Source organism: Vidua macroura, chromosome 2, assembly GCF_024509145.1.
Source record: "Vidua macroura isolate BioBank_ID:100142 chromosome 2, ASM2450914v1, whole genome shotgun sequence".
NCBI classification, from domain to species: Eukaryota; Metazoa; Chordata; class Aves; order Passeriformes; family Viduidae; genus Vidua; species Vidua macroura.
The window spans coordinates 4,477,744-4,489,590 of NC_071572.1; positions in this window are offsets into that span (position 1 = coordinate 4,477,744).

The window sequence follows — 11,847 nt, forward strand, 5'->3', positions numbered from 1 at the left end:
TCTTCTTCACTCAGCTCAGAGAAGCTCAGTTTGTGCCGTGTCCTTCTCCCGCAGCAAGGGCTTGACCCCATTGCTGTGGACGCTCACGTGTTCCAAAGTGTCCTGAGCAAGCTCTTTGTCACCATCATTGTCCCAACTGGACTGCACAAAGGGTCTGCTACCATTGCCTTGGGACAACTCTTGGCCAGCGGAGTCTTCCTCTTTGGAAAGCTCTTGGCCAGCAGAGTCCTCCCAGTCAGACGGTTCTGGGGAGCTTCTGACTGCTCCTTGGGACAGCCCTTGCTCCATGCATTCTTCCCCATGGAAAATTCTTGGTAGCTAAGGGCTTTTCCCTGGGACAGCTCCTGCTCTCCTCATCCCAGCTGGAGAGTTCTCCACAGCCACTGACATCTCCTTGGGAGAGCTTTCGCTCAAGAGATTCTTCCCAGTCAGAGATCTCTTGGTAGCTCCTAACATGTCCCTGTTGGGAAAGCTCATGATCCACGTCAGATTCCTGCTCTTCCTCCACGCTGACAAAGGCCCCCTCCTCAGTCCCTGACAGGGGCAAGACTGAGCCACCCACTGCCCTCACCAAGTGCCTGCTGAGGGCCTGGTGTTCAGCCAGCTGGACAAGGGGCTGGGTGGCTGCGAGTTGGGGTTCGCATTGTCCTCTTGCATCTCTGCTGTGCTGTAGTGCACAGGGGTCCTGGGAGCTGCTTCCTCCTGAGAGCGGCTCTCCTGGGACTGGGCACCCCAGGGCACAACAAGCACCTGTGTCACCAAGGGCCACCCCCAGCACCCCTTCAACAGCCGACCCCAGTGGAAGCAGCACGGAGCAGCCACGGACTTGGCACTTGTAGCCCCTGCTGTGCCCAGGCCCCTGTGAGGCTTTGGACATGGCCCCACACGCCAGCCCCAGCCCCACCCTGCAGAGCCCTGGCCCTGGGGGCTGGGCTACTCAGGGCACGAGCCACTGGCCAGATGGACAGAGCCAGGGAGCTGTGGGCAGTGGCTCCATGTCCAGCTGCAGGCCGGGGATGAGGGGTGTCCCTCAGGGCTCTGCCTTGGCCCCGGGGCTCTTGCATGGTTTCCCACATGACACAGACAGCGGATCCAGCTCACCCTCAGCACATTTACAGGGGATGGGAAGCTGAGCAGGGCAGGGGCATCACAGAAGGAGGGGGCCGTGCACAGGGACCTGGACAAGCTTGACAAGTGGGACCACGAGAACCTCATGAGGTTCAACAAGGCCAAGGCCCAGGTGCTGCACCTGGCCCGGGGCAATCCCCAAGTCCCGGATTCATCAAGGTCGGAAGAGACCTCCAGATGCCTCAGACTAGCGCTGCCTCCCCGGCCGCTCCCAGCACCTCCAGAAGCAGCGGCTGCTCTGACCTCGGGGCTCTGCCCTGCGCTTGCCCACCTCCAGCAGGGCTGGCCCGAGGGGAGCGCCCGCAGCCTTTGCCTCCGCGCCACAGCCCCTCTGGGCAGGCTGTCCCCGGCGTGCGCGGGCTCTGCTGGAGAATGTCCTTGCAGCCGCAAGTACCGGAGAAAGCCTGGGGTCAAAGAGTCTCTGCCCCGCAGGCACGGCTTGTTTATTGCTTGTGGCAGTGGGGGCGAGCCCCGCGCGGGATGGAGAAGTGGGCTCGGGGTTGAGGGCGATGGCGCCGAGGCTACTCCCGCTGTGTCCCGTCGCCTGCGCGGCGCCCCAGAGAAGGAGCCGGGGCCAGGCTCGGTCCCTGCTGCCACAAGAACGCAGCCGAGGGCTCCCCGCCCGCCGGGGCTGAGGGGCCTGCTCCGGCCCCTCGTCCCGGCCCCCATCTCGAGCACGGCCACCCAGAGCCGGTTGTGCAAGACCACGTCCACACCGATGGCTTTTGAACATCTCCTTGGGCTCTACAACCTCTCTGAGCAACCCGTTCTAGTGCATGCTCACCTTCCAAGTGAAAAGTTTCTTTTCCTTCTGCTCAGAAGGAGCCTCTTGTGTTTCGGTTTGTCCTTGGGTCTTGTTCTGTCTCTTGGGCGCCAGTGCAAGAGCCTGTCTCTGTCCTGTTGGCACCCTCCCTTCAGACATTCCTATACCCTCGTCAAATTCCCCTGCAGACTTCTATAGCCTCTCCCCCTCAGTTCCCTCAGCCTTTCTTCCTCTGAGAGATTCTCCAGCCTGTAAATCCTTTTCATGGCCTTTCAGTGGCCCCTCTCCAGTGACCATAGCACTTCAGGAGTGGCCTCACCATTGCTGAGGAGAGGGCAAGGATTTCTTCCCTCAGCCTGCTGGAAACACTCCCCCTAATACAGTCCAGGCTGCCCTCAGCCTTCTCTGCTGGAAGGAGATGTTGGCTGGTATGAAATTTGCTGTGGGCCAAGACCCCAGGTCCTTTCCACAAAACTCCTTTTCAGCCAGCTACTGCCAGCGTGTGCCAGTGCCTGCAGTTGTTTCTGCCTGGCTGCAGGACTCGGCACTTTGTCATGCAGAACTTTGCCAGATTCCTGTCAGCCCATTTCTTCAAACCTGTCCACATCCTTTGGGATGGCAGCACAACCCTCTGTGTGTCAGCCACACCTCCCAGTTTTGTGTCAGCAGCAAACTCACTGAAAGCATGCTCTGCCCCACCATCCAGAACAGGAAGAATGGGACGAGAAGAGTGCTGTGGAGGATGGGCAAAAAGGGGACTTTCCTTAGGGAGAGTGAGGCAGGGAAGGCGTTTTGGGGTGAAGGAGACACATTCAGGTGACAAGGTCCCGAAGCTGGGTGGGCTCCCAGAGCAGACAGCAAAGGCTTCTTTGCTGGACATTGTCAAGCACATTCCCAGCACAAAGCAGAGGCAAGAAGAAAAGGAAAGCGAGGAGCTGACAGAATCCTGGAATGCTGGCGGCTGGAAGGGACCCTGAGCAGGTGTTACAAGAGAGGCCTCTGCCCAAATGAAGGTGCAAAGGAGACCATATGAGGACAACATATGGATTTTATTTAATGTGGATTTTATTTAACAAGAAAGAGGAGGTAGAGAGTTAGAAACAAATAGGAAAGAGGTCTCAGAAACAGAGCATCAGTTAGAACTAGATGATCTTTAAGGCCCTTCCACTAGCAACCATTAAATCCTGATCTAGACACAGGAAGCCAAATACTCACTGTATCTACAAGAGTATCTCTTCAGATGAGCTACAAAAATAAATCAGAAGAGAAAATCAGTTCTCCCTCACTGTGCTGCAGGAGCTGATGTGTTAAAAAGCAAAATCCCCTTTCTCAGATGAATGGAAAACAAATGTTCACCTCCCCTTTACAGGTCATTGCTGTGTGACTCATCACGACTCTGCCTTTTATCTTCTTAAGACACACCCCATAGTTGCAGTTGTCCAATATTAAATATCAGAGAATCTGACATTTATTGTGGTACTTGCTTTCTCCTGACATGGAGGATTTACTGATCAACTTTTCATTTCCTTCACTTACAACTCGTCATATATGTGCATGTGCAAGTACGCTGTAGTTAGACCTGGTTTAGGAACTGGTTGCTCAGTCTGACAGACAGGGTTGGGGAACGCAGCTACAGTTCCTGCACAAATAAACTGGTGATTGTTAGTGATAGGAAAATGTCTGGAGCACAGGGTTTGCCAAACTCCCTGCATCCCTGTTCACTTCGACTACAGCACTGGCCTGACTGAGAGCAGCTTTGCACATAACCAGCAACTGATTTAGAGCACTCTGTCCTTTACTGAGTCCCACTTCTCACAGCTCATATGGATGAACTGTGAGGGCTTTTTTTGTGTCATTTCAGGGAATGGGCCAGGATCACAGAAAGTTCATGGTTCCCTGCCACAAACCCTGTGTAGAGCTCCAGCTGATGGCAGCTGAGAGCCCCCTGCAGAAGAGGGGCTGAGGGATGGTCAGATGCTTCTATAACCTTGTTTTGGGAGTGGATTTCGCTAAATACCATGGGGAACTTCAACAAAGTAAATTTCCCAGCTCTCCCCTTCTGGATTATGTAACATTTCCATCAGATAGGACTCCAGTCTACTGGTGCACTCCTCTGATCCCTTGCCTAACAATCCCATGGACAAAAAAAAGGAGGTTTTATTTTGCTGTTGTTATCTTAAAACTTTCATAGCACTATACTAAAAATGAGGGCTCAAGAGTTACCTAAGATATAGTTTCCCACAGTTTTTATTGCAGGGCACCTCAGCAGGAATGCAACACATCTCATCTATTTGGTCTGGCTCTAACTCCATTAAGAATGCAGTAAAACTAAGGAAAGGAAGGCTTCCTCTACCTGCTCAGCAGAGCATAAATACTCCTTGTTTATGGATATATTACTACAACCATCATTTTCTAATGCTGCTGATACTGATATCTAATACCCCAGGAATTTTCCACAAAGGGATTTGCATTTAGAGTTTTACAAGGTTTGTTTCACATAAATATAATTTAGACAGAAAACATCAGTGAAACATACACGTGGTCAGTCAGGGATCATTGTTGTTCCTCGGGAAAAGACTGTTTTGGAAGTTCTTGAACATTTATAAGGCACAACTGGTGCAATTCAGATGTGGCCCTGCAAATTTCGTGATGCTGTTATCCCATGTTTATTCCCAAGATGACATGGCTTGCTTGTGGACTTGGCAGCTCAACCCCAGGTTTCCCGTAGCAGAGTCTCAGGTATCTGGATCCTTAAAGCAATTTATTTCCCTGGCTGGTGCCACAGGTGCCTGTGACTTTTAAGGGGCAAAGGGTCAGTGCCAGTTCTTGCCTGGGGCTCCCACCCCCCAGAGCTCAACCTGCAGCTCCTGCATCTGCACCCTGAGCCACCTGCACTGATTGTATTCCTCAACTCCATGCCGTGGGGAAAGCATTTTCCTTCTCTCACAGTCCACTGCTTGGTGTCTGCACCTCTACTTGTGTTTTGCTGCAGTGAAGTGAATGTGTCAGTGAGATACTGATGTATTTCGTAGCAAAGAGCAAGCATTAATTAAATCCATAACCTGTTTTCTAGTATGGCATAGGAGGGATAATTGAAATTGTAACTGCTTAGCAATGATAATTCCAGACCAAGGAATGATCTGGTGCAGAGGAAATGAGGCCAGGAAGGGGTTACCCTGACTGCAGGCGGGGATGCCAGAGCCAGGGCTGCTCCCTGTGAGGGAGTGAGGTTCCACTGGCTGATGAGATAAGAAATGCTGCAGTATTTTGGTGGTAGTGGTGCAATGGGAGCACTCAGGGCCCACCTTTGAGCAGCAAAGCTGGTGCTGGGGGCTGGACCACGGGGATGAAGTGCCCTATGCACTCACACAATGGATACAAAGGCAAATGTAAGGAATCAGCCCATTCCACATCTTTGCACTGTCCTTGTAAAACCACTTATGGCAGTAGGACTCTGCTCTGGATATTGTTCATTAAATCTCTTAGCATTTAAGCATAAACATGTGCTTAATTCACCTTGAGGGATAAAAAAATCCCCCACCACTGTTCTGCCAGATCCTTTGCTACCATTTAATTTCCTGCTGACAGTAGTAATTTACATGAATTGAAGAACTCATCTCTGTAATTTTTAATGTAACAAGATTTAAAGAGACAGACAGGAGGAAGGTCATGCAAAGCCAGTTGCACCTGAACAGTTCATGGACAATCAAACACACTACATGCTGTGCTTTAGGTTTCAGACTCTCCCTGCCCCACTCAAACTGTAATATTTTAATGCTGTGAGGAACTCTTTATTTGCCTTATCTGTAACAGATAACACTCTTTATTTCATTATCAGAAACTAAGGAAGTAGAAAAATGGTTAGAGAAAAATATCACTTCTTGTAAATGTCCCAGTGGCAACTGTTTAAATACCAGAATCATAATGATCATTAACAGATTTCGGTACCCCTTGAACAAATAGGTTTAATATTCTAGATAACAAGGTCTTAATTCTTAGTCACCCTCCCTATATAAATTGAAGAAATGGTCCCTGTCTTTGAGGGGGGATATTTTTCTTCATTTTTCTTCTTCCCCTTTTTTTTGATAGCTTCTACTCATTGGGGTTATTTAATTAATTTTGGGAATCTTGTTGTGTGGAGCTTGCTTTGGAGAAGTGTCCAATCTATTGCACAGTTAAAGGTCTTCTTTGTTTTTTGATACATTACTTCATTTTTTACTTCTGATTACCTTGAAATTCAGAGACAGAAAAATACTTCACCTTATCAGCTGTTGGTGGGTTAGTTTCTTTGTTGCTTTTAAGCAAATCTTCACTCTTTTATTCAGTGAAGTTTGTACCCTCCCTTTACAATAGGAAATTTCATCATTTTCTAAAGAGATGAAAAAATGCAACATGTAATTGAAAACAAAGTCAGGAGCATGGACAACAACAAAGAGGGAGTTCAGATGTCATTTCCTGGACTGACTTCAGACTGCCTTGCTTTAGACACTCTTTTAAAGCTATTCCTGGGCCAGGAGTGGAGGTTTTCATAGTGTAAAAAAGAAAACCCAAGTCAAGATTCAGTGTCCAGACAGACAAAATGGTTTTGGCAAACACACCAGCACAGGCAATTTGTGAACAGAGCCAACAGTTACAGCATTTTCAGGTGAACATCATTGTGAACAACAGCATCTGGTTGATGAATCCAGCTCTGGCCAAAAGTAATCAGCCTGGGAATTCATATGAGATTGGGACTAGCTACAGGACTCTCCATAAATATTTATGAGAAATAAGGAAATATTTAGTATGAAGTAGAAAGCAAACATAAATCCCTATTTTTAAAAGTTGAAGCCAAGTTTCCACCTCATTAGATTTGTATATTTACTGAAAACTCTGAAAGAGCATCAGCTGAAACCACAGTCTCTTCCATGCCTCTCAAGGAGAACATCTGAATTTCACTTTGCTTTACCCACTACTACAATCACTTCCGATGACCACAAAACTTGCAGTAAAGGAGCCCAAGAAGATTCCCCAAACAATCCTGTTCCTATGGAATAAACCACTGCTCAAAACTCAAATGCAGGAAACACTTCTGTCCACCAGAGAAGCCACTGAAGTTCTTGCACACCAGCCTTGGGGGTGACAGCAGGGTCTGGTCCCTTTGCTTCCAGCAGATTCCCTCTGGTGATCAGGGGTCAGAGTCTCCAGGATGATGAGCTCCATGTGCCTGGCTCCAGGGTGGGGTGGACACTTCCAAGTGGGGGGAACTGTGCAAGGATCATGTGAGAGAAGAGGGAAGGGTGGGGGCAGAAAGGAGGGTAGACAGATGGAAGGAAGGAAGGGTCACTGTAGTAAAAACAGAAGATATACTGTCTGCCCTGCACAGTCTGAACTACCCCCTCTGCCCAGAAAGCTTGAAGTCTAATAAATCACAGAATCACAGAATCAATGAGGTTGGAAAAGACCTCCAAGACTGAGTCCAGCCTTTGACCACAAACCACAGTATCAACTGAACCATGGCACTCAGTGCCATGTGCAATTATTTCTTGAACACCACCATCACCTCCCTGGGCAGCCCCTTCCAATGCTTAACAGCCCCTTCAGTGAAGAAATTCTTTGTGGTGTTCAACCTGAACTTCCCCTGTCTGCCCTGCGCAGTCTGAACCACCCCTCTGCCCAGAAAGCTTGATGCATAACAAATGTGCAGGAAAGCTGGAAGAAGGGAAAGCCCCCAGGCAGTGAGTAGACAACAGGAACTGCAGGTCTCTGCACACAGCTGAAGAGGACACAGCCCACTAGGTAAGGCTTTCTGAGACTACAGAAAACCTATTATCTGGATAGTCCAATGCATGTGGGATTACCCTGGTATTAGTGATGTCAGCAGCTCCCACTGCTTCAAGTAATTTGGATCTCTCAAATTTCAAGTATTTTTGTACTGGAAAAAGATCCCCTTAATTACAATATCCAGTTTACATAAGGCAGTCAGGCCTCACCAAACCGCATGCAGACAAAATGCACTCATCTCCCTCTCTGTGACTGACAGGAAGCCACACAGTGATGGCTACTCACACAAACAAGGTTTTATCCCACTCTTCATGCTCTTCAGGATTGCCCCTCTCATTGTAAGGATGAAATCTGCATGTCAGACACTGTGACCCAAACTTCAGCCAAGTCAAACAGCATACAAATACACCTGAGACATTTGCAGGAAGAGGTGGACGTGTTCATACACAGCAAATCACACAATTCCCTATAGCTCATCCCTACTAGAGAAGAACAAGGCTCAGGAACTAAAGACAATGGCTCTGGTTTGTGTCTCTCTCTGCTCTGAACCATGGAGAGCATTCTACCCACTGATGATGTATTTTTCAGACACTTTTGTGCACAGATACATTCCCCCCCCGCCCCCCCAAGAATGCACATTCCCCCAGTTATATTTTCTCTCTGACCTTTCCATTTCTCTATTTATTTTAAAGCCTTTCAAATCACCACCCACTCCTTCCCACCTCATGGGCTGCTTTTTGTCTCCACTAGCTTGTGCTGAAGCAGCTTTGCACTGGAACTGAAAATCTCCTCCAAGCAGTAACTCGCTCATCTATCACCCCCACAGTGGGATGGGGAGGAGAATCACAAAAAACTTATGGGTTGGGATCAAAAGAGTTGAATAATTGGAACAAGTAAAATATTATCATAATAATTTCTAACTGAAATTTTTAAAAATTAAGCCCAAGTGATGCACAGTACAGCTGCTCACCATGTATTGATTGATGCCAACCTATCCCTGATCAGCAATAGGACCCCTCTGGCTAACTGTACCCATTTAAACCCTGAGCATGGCATTCCGTGGTGTGAAATATCCCTTTGGCCCTTCCAGCTCTGCTCCCTCCTGGATTTTTGTGCTTCTCCTCTCTGGCAGAGCACGAGAAACTGAAATGTCTTTGACTGAGGGTGAACAGTAGCTAGCAACAATGAAACATCTGTGTAGTGTCAACACTATTCTCCAAAACACAGCTCTGCACCAGCTACCAGGAAGAAAATCACCTCTGTCCCAGCCTCAGCCAGGACACTGGGGAGGGGGGGTTCTGGGGGTGGGGCTGTAGCAGCCCCCCAGCACCTCTGGCCGAGGGGGTGGCACTGGGCTCTGTACAGAGATGCACAGTGGGGGAATAAGAGATATTGGGTGGGAACTGAAACATGGGGGATACATCCAACCAGATATGAAAAGGAAAAAAAAAAAAAAGTGATTAGTCAATCATTTGAATGAATTTCATTCTGTGGAATCTCCATACCTGAGGGTTTTCAAGACTCACTGGGATAAAGCCCAAGGCAACACAGTCTGAATCACTTTGATTTATAAGGTTTGACTAGACAACATCCAGTATAATATCTGAATAATTTTATGATTAAGGATTTTTCCTAGTGGTTTCTGTCACAGAATGGTCCTGCCAACTACTGCATTTACACTATATTTTGATTTCTTTTTAAATTATAGTGTGAAATGGCTTTGACAAATGTTTTGTCATTCATCTTTTGCATCATGCCCCATTTTTCTGTTCATTAAAATTATTTCAAAACATACTCTGCACTGTCAGATTTGAATAAATACTGCTTAGTCTATTTTAAACATCTCTGTTGTGTTGTGTTAATCTGTAGAACTGTATGCCAGTGAAAGAAGCTGTTATAAATCATTACATATACATTAAAACTGTTTTCAATGCCTTACACTAAAAAGTTTCCCACTAAGGGGGTCAAGTTTTTATTTTGCAGTTTCAGGAGAAAATAGGAGAACCAAACTCTTGACATGTGGAAAAAGGAGAACCCTGATTTCACTGTTCACAGCAAGTGAAGCTGCTCAGAGTCCTCCCTTTTTTGCTACATAGTCCTGTGATTAAACAAAACAAAACTGATCAAATAACAAAGGCACAGCTGAAAATTCATAAGCTAATCTCGAGTATTGATGTACGGCTCCCAGATAGATCAGTTATGGTTTAACATGCCTCAGTAATTGCAGCAGCTATAGAAAACAAAGACTAGAAGACAGAAATTTAAGATAATACATCAACTGAAACCAGGCATTTCTAGTGGATAGAGGAGCCAGACATTCAGTAAAACTCACTGCAAGGGTTTGCTAAGTGAAGTTACAATTCTGATCTTGGAGTAATGGGAAAGTGAGCTTCACAGCCATTCTTACAACCCACAGAATGTGCAGCTGGAGACACTAAATTAACTCACGAGTTTCTGTATGACAGCATGTCTTGTGTTGGAAATGCAAGATGTGGCTAGGGGTATGTGTTCTATCACCATCTGTCAGAGCTGGGGCAGTTCTCTGCTGTTCACTGGGCAGTTTTTTCTTTATCTCTCCCACAGCCAATCCTCCCTCCAGGAGATCTCTTCTGTTCATGGCCACTGAGTGTCCCTGCATGGCTGAGAAAATTCCATCATCCCATGGGGAGATGCTGTGCCCAGGGGAGGAGCCAAGCATTCCTACCTGGATACAATCTGACCTGGGGAACACCACAGCAGCCTTTGCCCACTGCATTCCCAGAGGAGCAGCTTTCTTCCCCACTGCATTCCCAGAGGAGCAGCTTTCTGCCCCACTGCATTCCCAGAGGAGCAGCTTTCTGCCCCACTGCATTCCCAGAGGAAGCCCAGGCCCATCTCCAGCAGCCCTGGAGCTCCAGAGGAAAACTCCAGCCTTGTCCAGGATCCTGCTCCAGCAGAAGCACAGCTGGCACTGCAGGAGGGCTGAGCCACCATGGAATGGGACTGCTGCCACCTCCCTGACCCACAGGCTGCCAGGGCCTGCTCTGACTCTGGCAGGGTTGGTACAAAAGTATTACTGCATTTTTATTTTATTTTTATTTTTTCCCTAATAAGCTGTTATTCCTACTCCCATATCTTTGCCTGAGAGCCCCTTAATTTCAAAATTATAATAATTCAGGGGGAGAGGGTTTACGTTTTCCAGGGAGGCTCCTGCCTTCCTTAGCAGACACCTGTCTTTCCAAACCAAGACACAGGAAGTGTACTCTGTAAGTTAAATGCTTGAAAAGCTTTTTCAGAAACCTCTATGCATCTCACAAGAAAAGGCATGGAAGGCTTGGATCCGTTTAATAATGAACCAGAGCTCAGAGGAACCTGAGAATGACATCCTGAATGCTGCTTGGAGAGGGTCACTCTGAATCAGACACCAGCAAAGAAGCCTCGTTCTCAGCAGTATAGGCTGGTACAGGATTTAGAAGAAATAAAACAAATTATCATGGACAAATAATGATTTGTCTGCTTTGGATTTAAAAGATGCTTTCTTTTGCATTCTGAAGGATGAGGAGATCTAGACCATCTAAGCATTCCGGTGGGGAAATCCAACAGGAGGAAAGGTGTTGCTATTCCTGCAGAATTGATGGTGGGACACTCGTTTCAGATGGTCACAACAGCTTACAGGGATTTTCACTAAGTTACTTCACCCTGTTGTTGTTCTCTTAATGCTAACCCTATTATGCTTTGTCTTAATTGCAGCACTGAATATTTGCATTTGAAAAATCATGAAGCAATTGACTTGCCAGTCATCCCTGTGATTAATTTCGGGAAAATGTGTGATATTCATAAAAAGTGAGGCTTTTGAGTGCTGTTGTGGCTTTAAAACCACAACTGGAGGAAATAATGAACAGCTCCCTCAAAGATAAATTATGTTTAATGTGTCTCAGTAATTGCAGGAGCTGTGGGGAAAAAAAAAAAAAAAAAAGAATAGAAGAAACTTGAGATAATGTAGCAACTGCAGCCAGGCATAAATTACTGCTGAACCAACAAACCAAGGACACTTGGTGAATAAACTAAGACAATGCCAGATAGCAAGGAACAAAGCAAGGCCAGCTCATCAAATCAGGAATGGGTCATTTTGGCAAGGGGAGATCACAACCACTGACTCACTGCCCACCAACCCAAAAAACTCACTGACTCAAAAGAAGAGAAAGACTGAGCAT